The sequence below is a fragment of the Anomaloglossus baeobatrachus genome, chromosome 8 (genome assembly GCF_048569485.1).
Source record: "Anomaloglossus baeobatrachus isolate aAnoBae1 chromosome 8, aAnoBae1.hap1, whole genome shotgun sequence".
NCBI classification, from domain to species: domain Eukaryota; kingdom Metazoa; phylum Chordata; class Amphibia; order Anura; family Aromobatidae; genus Anomaloglossus; species Anomaloglossus baeobatrachus.
The window spans coordinates 183,130,792-183,143,201 of record NC_134360.1 but is presented as its reverse complement, the minus strand read 5'-3'; the positions used below and the strand labels follow the sequence as shown (position 1 = coordinate 183,143,201).

General features: G+C 40.7%; 1 protein-coding gene across 1 annotated transcript in view; it reads right to left on the bottom strand.

The window, feature by feature from the left end:
- Nucleotides 1-11,342, bottom strand: part of LOC142249374 (putative ferric-chelate reductase 1) — a 160,609-nt gene extending 149,267 nt beyond the window's left edge. The window contains exon 1 of the mRNA XM_075321010.1: nucleotides 11,237-11,342. The gene's annotated coding sequence lies outside the window, so the exon portion shown is untranslated. The remainder of the gene's footprint in view (nucleotides 1-11,236) is intronic.
- Nucleotides 11,343-12,410: the final 1,068 nt, after the last annotated feature.

Genomic DNA, 12,410 nt, shown 5'->3' with positions numbered 1-12,410 from the left:
GTGACATAATCCCATTAACCAACACCCGGAACCGAGTACCCCACGGCCCTGGGGCGGGTCAGACACACATTCCGTGTGATATTACGCGTGTGTGCCATCACCCATAGAATAACATGGGTCTCCGTGTCTCTGTGCCTCCGGTACGTGCAAAAACGTACCAAACACGTACCGGAGGCACAGATGTGTGTTGCGGGCCTGACAAGGTGCTGTTTTGGTTGCAGTTTGTGTGCAGAAAAAACTGCAGCGTGCACACAAAGCCTTAGTGCAAGTTTATTAACTATAAATTTAATCATCTTATAACTTTGTATTGCAATGTACAGTATATGTGATCACTTTGCATGGCAGCAAACAATGACTTAGAAATTGGATTAATGTCAGGTTATTTTAGAAAATACAGACATGCCATAAAGTACATGTGTTTTTAATCTATATATATAATTGCCTTATTCTGTCTGTCTGTCTGTCTGTCTGTCTTGCTCCAAAATTGTGTCCTTACGGTGACACAAAGCTGATTGGCCGCTGGGCTCGCCATGGTCCCGCCCCCCGCACGGATTGGCCGCTCGCCTCGCCTCCGCTTCCCCCCACGGATTGGTCGCTCGCCTCGGCCTGGCCCCGCCCTCCGCATGGATTGGCCACTCGCCCCGGCCCTCCGCACGCATCGCCAGACATAACCTTGCGCTGCTGGGATCGTGACGGAGCCGGTGAACGCTGGAAACCATTCTACACATCGGGTAACTAAGGTCCCTTAGTTACCCGATGTGTATCATAGTTACCAGCGTACACCGGCTCCCGGTACACATGTGCAGGGAGCCGGCATTATACTCCTCTCCCCCCCAGGACTACTCCTCCTATTATAGTCCTCCTATTATATTCCTCTCTGAGTATAATAGGAGAACTATTATAGCATGGGGGATGGAGCACGATGGGGTGCGCAGCATGGGGGATGTAGCACAATGGGGGGTGCGCAGCATGGAGGATGGAGCACGATGGGGAGTGCGCAGCATGGAGGATGGAGCACGATAGGGAATGCGCAACATCGGGGATGGAGCACGATGGGGAATGCGCAGCATAGGGGATGGAGCACGATGGGGGGTGGGCAGCATGGGAGATGGAGCACGATGGGGGGTACGCAGCATGGGGGATGGAGCACGATGGGAGGTGCACACCTCCCCCCAACACACACACACACACACACCGGGAACCACAAACACCGCCATACACAGACACCCACACACACAGACAACGCCGCACACACACACAACACCCAAACACCGCGGCATACATAAATATACACACATACCGCACAACACACACATTGCACAAAACATACCTCCCCCCAAAACACACCACACCCACACAAACCGCGCAACACACACACAACGCTACAGACACACTGCGCTCCACAAACAACGCAACACACATACAACACCGCTCTCACCCCCCGCCACACCCAGACAACACCCAGAACATGTACAGCGCCCTACACAAACACTTGGTAACTACACACAACAACATTTATATTATATATATATATATATATATATATATATATATATATATATATATATATATATATATATATATATATATATATATATATATAGAACAAAAATCATACATGAACTACACAATACGTAAATTCTAGAATACCCGATGCGTAGAATCGGGCCACCTTCTAGTCTATAATAAAGGAGTCATAAAATTACACTGTTAAATGAGCCATTTCCGTAGTGTGAAGCATACTGACCAGATTCGTTTTATTATACTGTTACCTTTCCTAGTAATAACTTCAAACACAGCCTGTTATTATTACCACATCACCATATCCAACAGCTTTGTGCAGTCATGATTATATATATATATATTAACCTTGATATACTCATAGTAAGCACAACTATGTTCTGTCACAAAAGACAAGGACCGGCGAATGTAAACCAAGAGAGAACACAAAGAGCGAGAACACGAGGAGAACAAATCTAATCCAAAACAAAAAACCTTTTGTCAATACCTATGTCATCAAGAAGTACAACAAGAGGATCTAAATATATATGTACAAAAGGCATTAAAAGTAAGGAACACATACAAGAGATGGAAACACCATCGTAAAGTAGTTCTCCTAAGGCCTGCGACACACATCCGTGCCGCCGGTACGTGTTTGCCATTTTTTGCACGTACCGGCAGCACGGAGACACGTTCAGCAATGCTACCCTATTGTAGCAGGCACACACATGTAAAACCACACGGAACGTGTGTCCGTGTGCGTTTGTACGTGTGTGCGTTTTTTCTACACGCTGACATGTCAGTGTTTTCTCCGGCAGCACGGGTGTCCCACGGCCCGCACCGTACCACACGGGTGTAGTGTGGATGTGGTCCTGTGTGACACGCGCCGGAGAAAACACACGTGTCAGAGAAAAAAAAAACAAAAAAAACCTTAACTCACCTTCTCCAGCCCTCCTGTCTCTGCGCAGCGGGGTGTCGGCAGGGCTGGAGACCGAAGATCAGCACCACGGACAGCAGCGCGGACCACGGGAGTATGTAAATAACCTGTTCTCCGTATGTTATCACGGATAGCATGCGGAGAACACACGTGGCCCGCACGTACCAGAGACACGTACTTACCTGCACGCAACACGCAGGGGAAATACGTGTTTCTCGGCACGTGCGTGATTTTCACGTGAGTGTGTCGGAGGCCTAAGGCTGTGTCCGCACTTTGTGTCGTCCTAGTTGCAGTTCAAAACGCATGTTTTGGCACAAATTGCTTTTGCCAAAGTTGCATTTGACCATCAAAACGTGTTTTTAGCGCTTTTTACATGCTTTTCCATTGCTTAAACTAAGATGCGTTTTGATTACAAAGACACTACTAAATAAGGTTTTAACATACAAACACTATGAAAAAAGGGGAAAAAAAGAAAACAAATATAATTTATTAAATCATAACGAAAAGAGCGATATTTAATATAATTAAAGCGGTTTTATACTAAATATGGATAAAATATCAATACATTTATATTTTTCATTAATTTAATTGTTGGACTATGTGTGTGTGTAAAGGGACATAGAAAAGCATGCGTTTATGTAGTTCAAAACGCATAGTTTCTGCAGCTAAAAAGCATGTAAAACGCTGGAATTTTTAAGTTTCTTGCTTTTTGCTACTTCTCATTGACTCTATTGTTAGCAAAACCCAGCCCAAATAGCAAAAACAATTCACATGCTGCTTCTTTGAACGCAGAGTTTTTGCCCAAAATTATGCAAATTAAACGCTGTGTTTGGAAACACAAAGTGCGGACAAGAAATCCCCTTTTCCCATAGACTTTGCTGGAAAATCAAAACGCATGCATTTTAGCATGAAAACGCTGCAGTTCAAAACGGACCTAAAAAGCAGCTGAAACGCAGGTGGAAACAGAAAGTGTGGACACAGAGAAATACTTATTGCAGATAGCAAAGTGCTCCAAAAATGACAAACACGCTGAAAACAGCTACAAATAGCCCCTAATTAAAAATGTAACAAATGTGTATTAAATATAGAAGAAATATTGCAAAAGCAGTGTTATGTAAAAAGTGGACATTCACTTTAGCAGCATATTTTATGTGCTTTTTTTTGTTAAAAAGGTACTATATATTATATTTAAACTGTACATAAAACAGCATAGTATTAAAATGTAGACAATGCTCTGTTTTAGTGATACACAGTTGCAATCTCCTAAAGTCATGGCTGTCTGCATATGCCAGTACAAGAAGGTTTAAGGCTATGTGCGCACGTGTGCGTTTTGCATGCCTTTATGCTGCATATTGCACTGCAGCGTAAACGCATGCGTCCTGCGTCCCCAGCACAAACTATGAAGATTGTGCAAATTCCATTTTAGAACGCTGTGATTTGAATGCTGAATTTTTTTGCCGAAACACTGCGTTCTAAAAAGCAACATGTCACTTCTTTTGTGCATTTTGGATGCTTTTCCCACTCTATCTATGGCAGAGCAAGCATCCAGATCGCATGAATTCTGCATTCACAATGCATTCAAAACGCAGCTTTTCGGCTGCGTTTTGAAATGCACATGCAGTGCCAAAACGCTGCAGACTTTTTGACAACCAGAACGCAGATGTGCGCACATAGCCTAAAGTGAACCTGTCAGGTGCAATATGCATCCAGAGCCACGAGCAGTTCTGGGTGTATATTGCTAATCCCTGCCTAACCGTCCCTGTATACACTAGCATAGATAAAAAGATCTTTAGAAAAAGTATTTTTAAAGATCTTATATCATATTCTAATGAGCTCGAAGACTAGTCCCAAGGGCGTTGCTTCCCATGCTTGACCGAAAGTCCGGGGTCATGCGCACGGAGCTAAAATCCAGCGTCGGTTGGCGTTGGCAGCAGAGAGGCGAGTCAGATCATCCTCTGACGCTGCACATTCATTAGCATGATAGCACACCCACAGGGGCATACTAACATATTAATGGGGCCGACTAACAAGGGAACTAACACCCTTGGGACTAGTCCCCGCGCTCATTAGCATACGACAAAAGATCTTTAGAAATACTTTTTCTGAAGATCTCTTTATGTATGCTAGTGTATACAGGGACGGTTAGGCAGAGATTAGCAATATACACCCAGAACTGCTTGTGTTTCTGGGTGCATATTGGACCTGACAAGTCTATCACTAGGTTTTTGCCTACTCATCTGAGAGCTGCATAATGTAGGAAAAGGAGACCCTGATTCCAATGATATGTCATTTAGCTTACTGAGTGCAGCAGTTGTGATACAGAGTCCTTAGATTTCAGTATAAAAGCAAAGCTCAGAAAGCTAACCCCGGCCACACCAAGCTCTCCATATATATTGTCTATTGACAATGAGCTGCGAGGAGGGGGTGTAGTTGGACATCTTGGTAGGAGGAGGCTAGTCCCATTATTGATAATGTCCTAGTGATAAAACCTTGATTATAAGTAAACAACATCACACAGCCTAATTAATAACACTTCACTGAAAACTGTGTTTCAGACTCTATCTCCTACTGTCTTCTGATTGCTTTTAACCCCTTTACCCCCGGACGATTTTCTGGGGTTTTTTTTTTTTTTTTTTTTTGTTGCTATCTTTGTTCAAATCAAAGTTTATTAGAATAGAAGAAGATAATCAAACAATTGCACAGCGCGCAGGCTGAGGGTATATATCCAAGCTAGCTGCTAAAAACACAACAGTTCTTTGACTACACCTGCGCCACTGGCGACCAAAAATAACAAGTACAATTCGTATTTGTTCGAAATAGGAAGAACAAGTTGAAAAAAAGAGATAAAGAAGAGGAGGTGGAAGAAGAATTTAGAGACAGTAAAGACAACAGAAATGTGGGAAAGTAAGATGAAAGGGGAAGGGTACAAAGAGTTCCCACCCGAGTGGACGCGCCCTCCTACATCAAAACCACATTTTCAAGGCTAACCTTCTAGGTACAGAAATAAGAGAATGGAAAATTACCTACATACCTGCCCCCCCGTGAATCCATAGACCCATATCCGGTGAGTCCCTGAACATGATCCACGGGGCCCACGTAGCATCAACTTTGTCCTTGTTGCCGAGTGTCTGACCTATCAAGGTCTCCATCCTGAAGATCTCGTTGCACTCTGCTATGAATTCATCCCGTGATGGGATTCTAGTTTGCTTCCAATATCTTGGAATTAGGTTTCTGGCAGCTGTTAAAAAATGTCTTAATAAACCTTTCCTAAACCCTGAAGCAGAAACATTCCCGAGGGACAGGAGAGCTAACTCTTTTGTGGGCCGGATCTGCCTCAAGGAGAGTTTATTGAGTAACTGGAAAATGCTCTCCCAGAATGATCTCACCGGGGGACATGACCACCAGATATGAGTGAGGGTTCCCCTCTCCTTTTGGCATCTCCAGCACACATCAGAGGCTGATGGAAAGGCAGCATGGATACTCACAGGACACCTATACCACCTAGATAGGATCTTGTAGCACCTCTCCTGTGATATCACATTCAGCGAAGTTTTACCAATAAAGAGAAGGATTTTGGTCCGCTCCTCAGCCGAGAATGACCTCCCCCACTCTCTCTCCCATTTCCCAAAGTACCCAGGCAAGCCGTCCCTCGCACTGCTTGTGTTTCTGGGTGCATATTGGACCTGACAAGTCTATCACTAGGTTTTTGCCTACTCATCTGAGAGCTGCATAATGTAGGAAAAGGAGACCCTGATTCCAATGATATGTCATTTAGCTTACTGAGTGCAGCAGTTGTGATACAGAGTCCTTAGATTTCAGTATAAAAGCAAAGCTCAGAAAGCTAACCCCGGCCACACCAAGCTCTCCATATATATTGTCTATTGACAATGAGCTGCGAGGAGGGGGTGTAGTTGGACATCTTGGTAGGAGGAGGCTAGTCCCATTATTGATAATGTCCTAGTGATAAAACCTTGATTATAAGTAAACAACATCACACAGCCTAATTAATAACACTTCACTGAAAACTGTGTTTCAGACTCTATCTCCTACTGTCTTCTGATTGCTTTTAACCCCTTTACCCCCGGACGATTTTCTGGGGTTTTTTTTTTTTTTTTTTTTTTTGTTGCTATCTTTATTCTGAGAGCTGTAACTTTTTTATTTTTCCGGCAATCTTGCCATACGAGGGCTTGTTTTTGGCGGGACGAGTAAGAATTTTAAATTAAACCAGAACTTTTTACTAAATAGTGTACTGGAATAATGAAAACAAATTCCAGGTGCGGAAAAATTGAAAAAAAAAAAAAAAAAAAAAGGAAAAAAGGTGCGATTGAATGATTGTTTTGGGATACTTTTTTCACTGTGTTCACTAGATGGTAAAACTGATGTGTTGATATGATTCCTTTGGTATCTATGCACTCGTACCGACCTAACATGTATAAGTTTACTTTTACCCAAGCATTTAAAAAAAAAAAAAATCAGAGGTTTGTCCAGAAAAATGGCGCACTTTTTCCTCCATTTTCCGTGACCCGAATAGTTCTCATTTTTTGGGATCTATAGCTCAGTCATGGCTTATTTTTTGCATCTCAAGCTGACCTTTTTAATGGTACCATTTTTGCGCACATGCTACGTTTTTATCGCCTGTAATTACAATTTGTGAAAATTTTGCGATGACCAAAAAACGTAATTTTGGCGTTTGGAATAATATTGCCACTATGCCGTTTACCGATCAGATGAACTGATTTTATATTTTGATAGATCGGGCATTTCTGAACCCGGCGATACTCAGTGGTTAGCACTGCAGTCTTGCAGCGCTGGGGTCCTGGGTTCTAGTCCCACTAAGGACACCATCTGCAAGGAGTTTGTAGGTTCTCCCCGTGTTTGCGTGGGTTTCCTCCGGGTACTCCGGTTTCCTCCCACACTCCAAAGACATACAGATAGGGAACCTAGATTGTGAGCCCCATTGGGGACAGTGTTGCCAATGCATGTAAAGCACTGTGGAATTAATAGCGCTATATAAATGAATAAAATTATTATTATTATTATTATTATTATTATTATTTTTTATCCCTTTAATTTTCAATGGAGTGATTTGAATTTTTAGGTTTTTATATTTTTTTATTTTTTAAAACTTTTTATTTAACTTTTTTTTATTTTACTAGTACCCCTTAGGGGACTATAAGGATCAGCAGTCTGATCGCTACACAACTGTGATCACCAGAAATACTCACCTTATGTTACTGGCAGCACTTGGCGAGGTGAAACAGGACGGGAGTCATGTGAGCTACAGGAGTCATCACAGGACCCTGTGCTACCATGACAACCATCGGCTCACCATGGTCACGTCCCATTACCACCAATGGGGCTGGGTAAGTGAAGATTTACCATGGCGGGGATATAAATCGCGATGTCATCATTTTGACATCGCGATTTAAGGGGTTGATGATTGCGAATCCACTCGTGCCTCCAAGGCACACGTCAGATGTTCAAATCAGCTGACATGTGCACGGATCACCGCCGGCTGTCGGCAGCAGCCACCGGTGATTACACATGTATAGGTTACATGTATAGGATGTACCATTACGGCCTGCGGTCATTAAGGGGTTAAGAGCTTCCAGTATAGGTGATGGGTGGCCTGGTGGCTCAGTGGTTAGCACTGCAGTCTTGCAGCACTGGGGTCCTGAGTTAAAATCCCACCAAAGACATTTGCAAGGTGTTTGTATGTTCTCCTTGTGTTTGCGTGGGTTTCCTCTGATTTCTATGATTTCCTCTCACACTCCAAAGACATACTGATAGGAACTTTAGATTGTGAGCCCCAATGGGGACAGTGTTGCCAATGTATGTAAAGCGCTATGGAATTAATGGTGCTATATAAGTGAATATTAGTATTATTATTATTATGTCTAAATAGTATGCAGCAGCCTACGAAGACACCCCTACTGGTGGCTCCGGGCATCTAAATTCTTTTATGTCTATTTAGGAGTTACTCTTACCTGGCTGTTTTGTCCCTTTGGTTTGTGTGATTACAAGTGCATCTCAATAAATTAGAATATCATCAAAAAGTTAATTTATTTCAGTAATGCAATATAAAAAGTGAAACGCATATATTATATAGTCATTACACACAGAGGGATCTATTTCAAGTGTTTATTTCTGTTAATGTTGATGATTATGGCTTACAGCCAATGAAAACCCAAAAGTCAATATCTCAGAAAATTAGAATAATTACCACAAAACACCTGGAAATTCTTCCTAAGGCTTACCCTCCTTGTGGAGTGTGTCAATGACTGCCTTCTGGACATCTGTCACTTCAGCAGTTTTCCCCACGATCATGCAACCTACTGAACCAGACTAAGGGACCATTTTAAATGCTTAGGAAGAATTTCCAGGTGTTTTGTGGTAATTATTCTAATTTTCTGAGATATTGACTTTTGGGTTTTCATTGGCTGTAAGCCATAATCATCAACATTAACAGAAATAAACACTTGAAATAGATCCCTCTGTGTATAATGACTATATAATATATGCGTTTCACTTTTTATATTGCATTCCTGAAATAAATTAACTTTTTGATGATATTCTAATTTAGGATTGTTTAGAAAAGGCCATTCAAAAATGTGGGGGGAGATTCACAAGGAATGGACGGCTGTTGGAGTCAGTGCTTCATGAGCCGCCACACACAGACGTATCCAGGACATGGGCAACAAGTGTTGCATTTCTTGTGTCAAGCCGCTCATGACCAATAGACAACGCCAGAAGCGTCTTACCTGGGCCGAGGAGAAAAAGAACTGGACTGTTCTCAGTGGTCCAAGGTGTTGTTTTCAGATGAAAGTAAGTTTTGCATTTCATTTGGAAATCAAGATCCCAGAGTCTGGAGGAAGACTGGAGAGGCCACAATCCAAGCTGCTTGAGGTCTCGTGTGAAGTGTCCACAATCAGTGATGGTTTGCGGAGCCATGTCATCTGCTGGTGTAGGTCTACTGTGTTGTATTGAGACCAAAAAGTCAGCGCAGCCATCTGCCAGGAAATTTTAGAGCACTTCATGGTTCCCTCTGCTGACTAGCTTTTTGGAAGAGATGGAAATTTAATTTTCCTGCAGGACTTGGCACCTGTCCACACTGCCAAAAGTACCAATACCTGGTTTAATAACCACAGTATCACTGTGCTTGATTCGCTAGCAAACTCACCTGACCTAAAACCCATAGAGAATCTATAGGTATTGTCAACAGGAATATGAGAGACACCAGACCCAATAATGCAGACGAGCTGAAGGCCACTATCAAAGCAACCTGGGCTTCCATAACACCTCAGCAGTGCCACAGGCTGATCGCCTCAATGCGACGCCGCATTGATGCAGTAATTCATGCAAAAGGAGCCTTGACCAAGTATTGGGGCATTTACTGTACAAAATTTTCAGTAGGACAACATTTCTGAGTTTAAAATCATTTTTTCAGTTGGTCTTATATAATATTCTAATTTTCTGAGATAACGATTTTCGGGTTTTCATTGGCTGTAAGCCATAATCATCAACATTAACGGAAATAAACACTTGAAATAGATCCCTCTGTGTGTAATGACTATATAATATATAGGAATAGATCCCTCTGTGTGTAATGACTCTATATAATATAAGTTTCCCTTTTTGCATTAAATTACTGAAATAAATTAACTTTTTGATGATATTCTAATTTATTGAGATGCACTTGTAAGTGAGGGTTTTTTAACTTTATCAGGACTTAGCATGTTGAATTTACAAACTAAATAGTCCTGAAACAGCGCATGTAGTTTCTGCTTTCATCTTGAAATGTATTGTGCAGAACTCTATGTGCCAACGGTGGGAAACTCAGTTCAATGAGCACAGAAGAGTAGAAAAGAATATAAGTACTCTTGTTTTGAGCTGTAGAATTTTCCTGCACAGACGTAGAAAAGTCCAGAACATTTTATCACCACAATTACCAAATACGATTCTAAAGTGAAATCTATCTATGAGGTTTACATTATATAATGCCACAGACTTTACAGAATACGTCATACAAGGTATTCATTTGGATGTAGCTGTGGATTCTAATTGAAAGGTGGATTTTAGATGATTCTTGAGGCCACATGCACATGTTCAGTATTTGGTGAGTTTTTTACCTCAGTATGGGTCAGTCAAAACCATAATAAAAAAAAATTAAAAAAATAAAAATTAAAAGAAAATCAGAGAAAAAAGTGTAATGGATACACTAGCGCTACCACTTCTGTATTTTTTTTTATCCACTCCTAGTTTTGGCTTACAAATACTAAGGTAAAAAAAACTCACCAAAAACGCAACGTGTCCTAAAGTCACGTTCCCACAATGAGTATTTGATGTTGCAGATTTTCTAGGTGATTTAAGTTGCATACAGGTTTTTTTTTTTTAATTTTTCATCTCTTTTTAGTATGTTATGTTTTAAATTAAGCTGCTTAGTTTTAGAATTACGGTAGATACATTCTGTTATTTGCTTTGTGATAAATTTGTATTGATAGTCATATGTGGATTACATGTGGTTTTTTTTTGTACCTGTGGATTTTATTTTCTGCATTTAATTAAATTCTATCGGGAAAATCCACACAGAAAGTTCAGCTTTTCCACTAGAGCAATTGACATATTGTGGACTTCAAAAACCGCACATTACAAGCCAGAAAAAGCACAAAAAAACGTTATACAAATATAAACACACATATAAACGTTATACACTTTTTTTTAAATTGTAAGTAACTCTTCACATGAACTTAAACAGTTTAATCTTAGTCTTTAGACATTGTAAAGATGCCATGCACTCACCTTATTTATGAGAAGATATCAGTCTTGATGAAATCAAACTATTAGAAACACAAGGCTCCAGCTGCTGAACATAAGGAGCAGATGAGCTTGAGTAGTTGCAGTAGGTGGATGATTTTATGTGCGCTGTCAGCCTTTTATTCATGTCATCCAACGACAGTCATGATGATGAAGAGCATCTAGAAAGTAAGGTGAGCCTTTACCACACCCAAAATCTCAGCAGCCAATCACTGCACTGGGAATCCGAGGAGGGTAATGAAGCAGCTAACTGCTGTACCAACAAATGTCCCATCTACTGGACTGAAAGTGACGGCATGGAAAGCAACAGGGAATAGGCTGAGGATCTTGATAAAAAAAACAATTAAAATTATTATTATTATTAATTATAATAAATTATTATGCTGTTAATAATACTAATAATAATAACAACAGAATAATATTAATTGCATATAGTAGTAAAGCATTTTCACAAAAATTGCATTTTACTACATCCCTTCTACTGCTGCGTTAAGGGTATGTTCACATAGTGTCTTTTTTAGGCATTTTTGCTGCGTTTTTTCATGTGTTTTGGAGAAATCCTTATTCCAGCAAAGTGAATGAAAATTCTGAAGTGTAGTGCACATGTTGTGTTTTTTCCAGTAAAATATATCTTTAACAACCTCATGTCCTAATAGTTGACTACTGGCACTCCAAATGACATAATTTATACACATTTATTGGGCATCACTAGATGACCAAATTAGAGGAGTGACGCCATTTTCCAATAAAAACAATCTTTATTTAGACATATATTTTAAAATGTTTTAGCATAAAGGTACCGTATAAAAGAGAGACACAGGCAGGAGAAGTAATTAAATCCCTATAATGGTAACTGGGATATTCACACCAAACCAGGTGAGTATCTGTATTGTTACAGCCAAATATCATATATTAAATGGGCCAAATATAGACCTAGTGATCCCAACTGCGTTATTATCAATAATACAAAGATTCTTCAATGCAAGGTTCCCCCATACATGATTTTTACACCAAAATATCATATATTAAATGGACCAAATGCAGACTCTGCGGTTCCACCTGCGTTCTTCATCAGTAATGCACAGATTCTTCAATGCAGGGTTCCCCCATAAATAATTTATACTCATGAGAATAAATAAATAAATGAATAAAAGAGTAT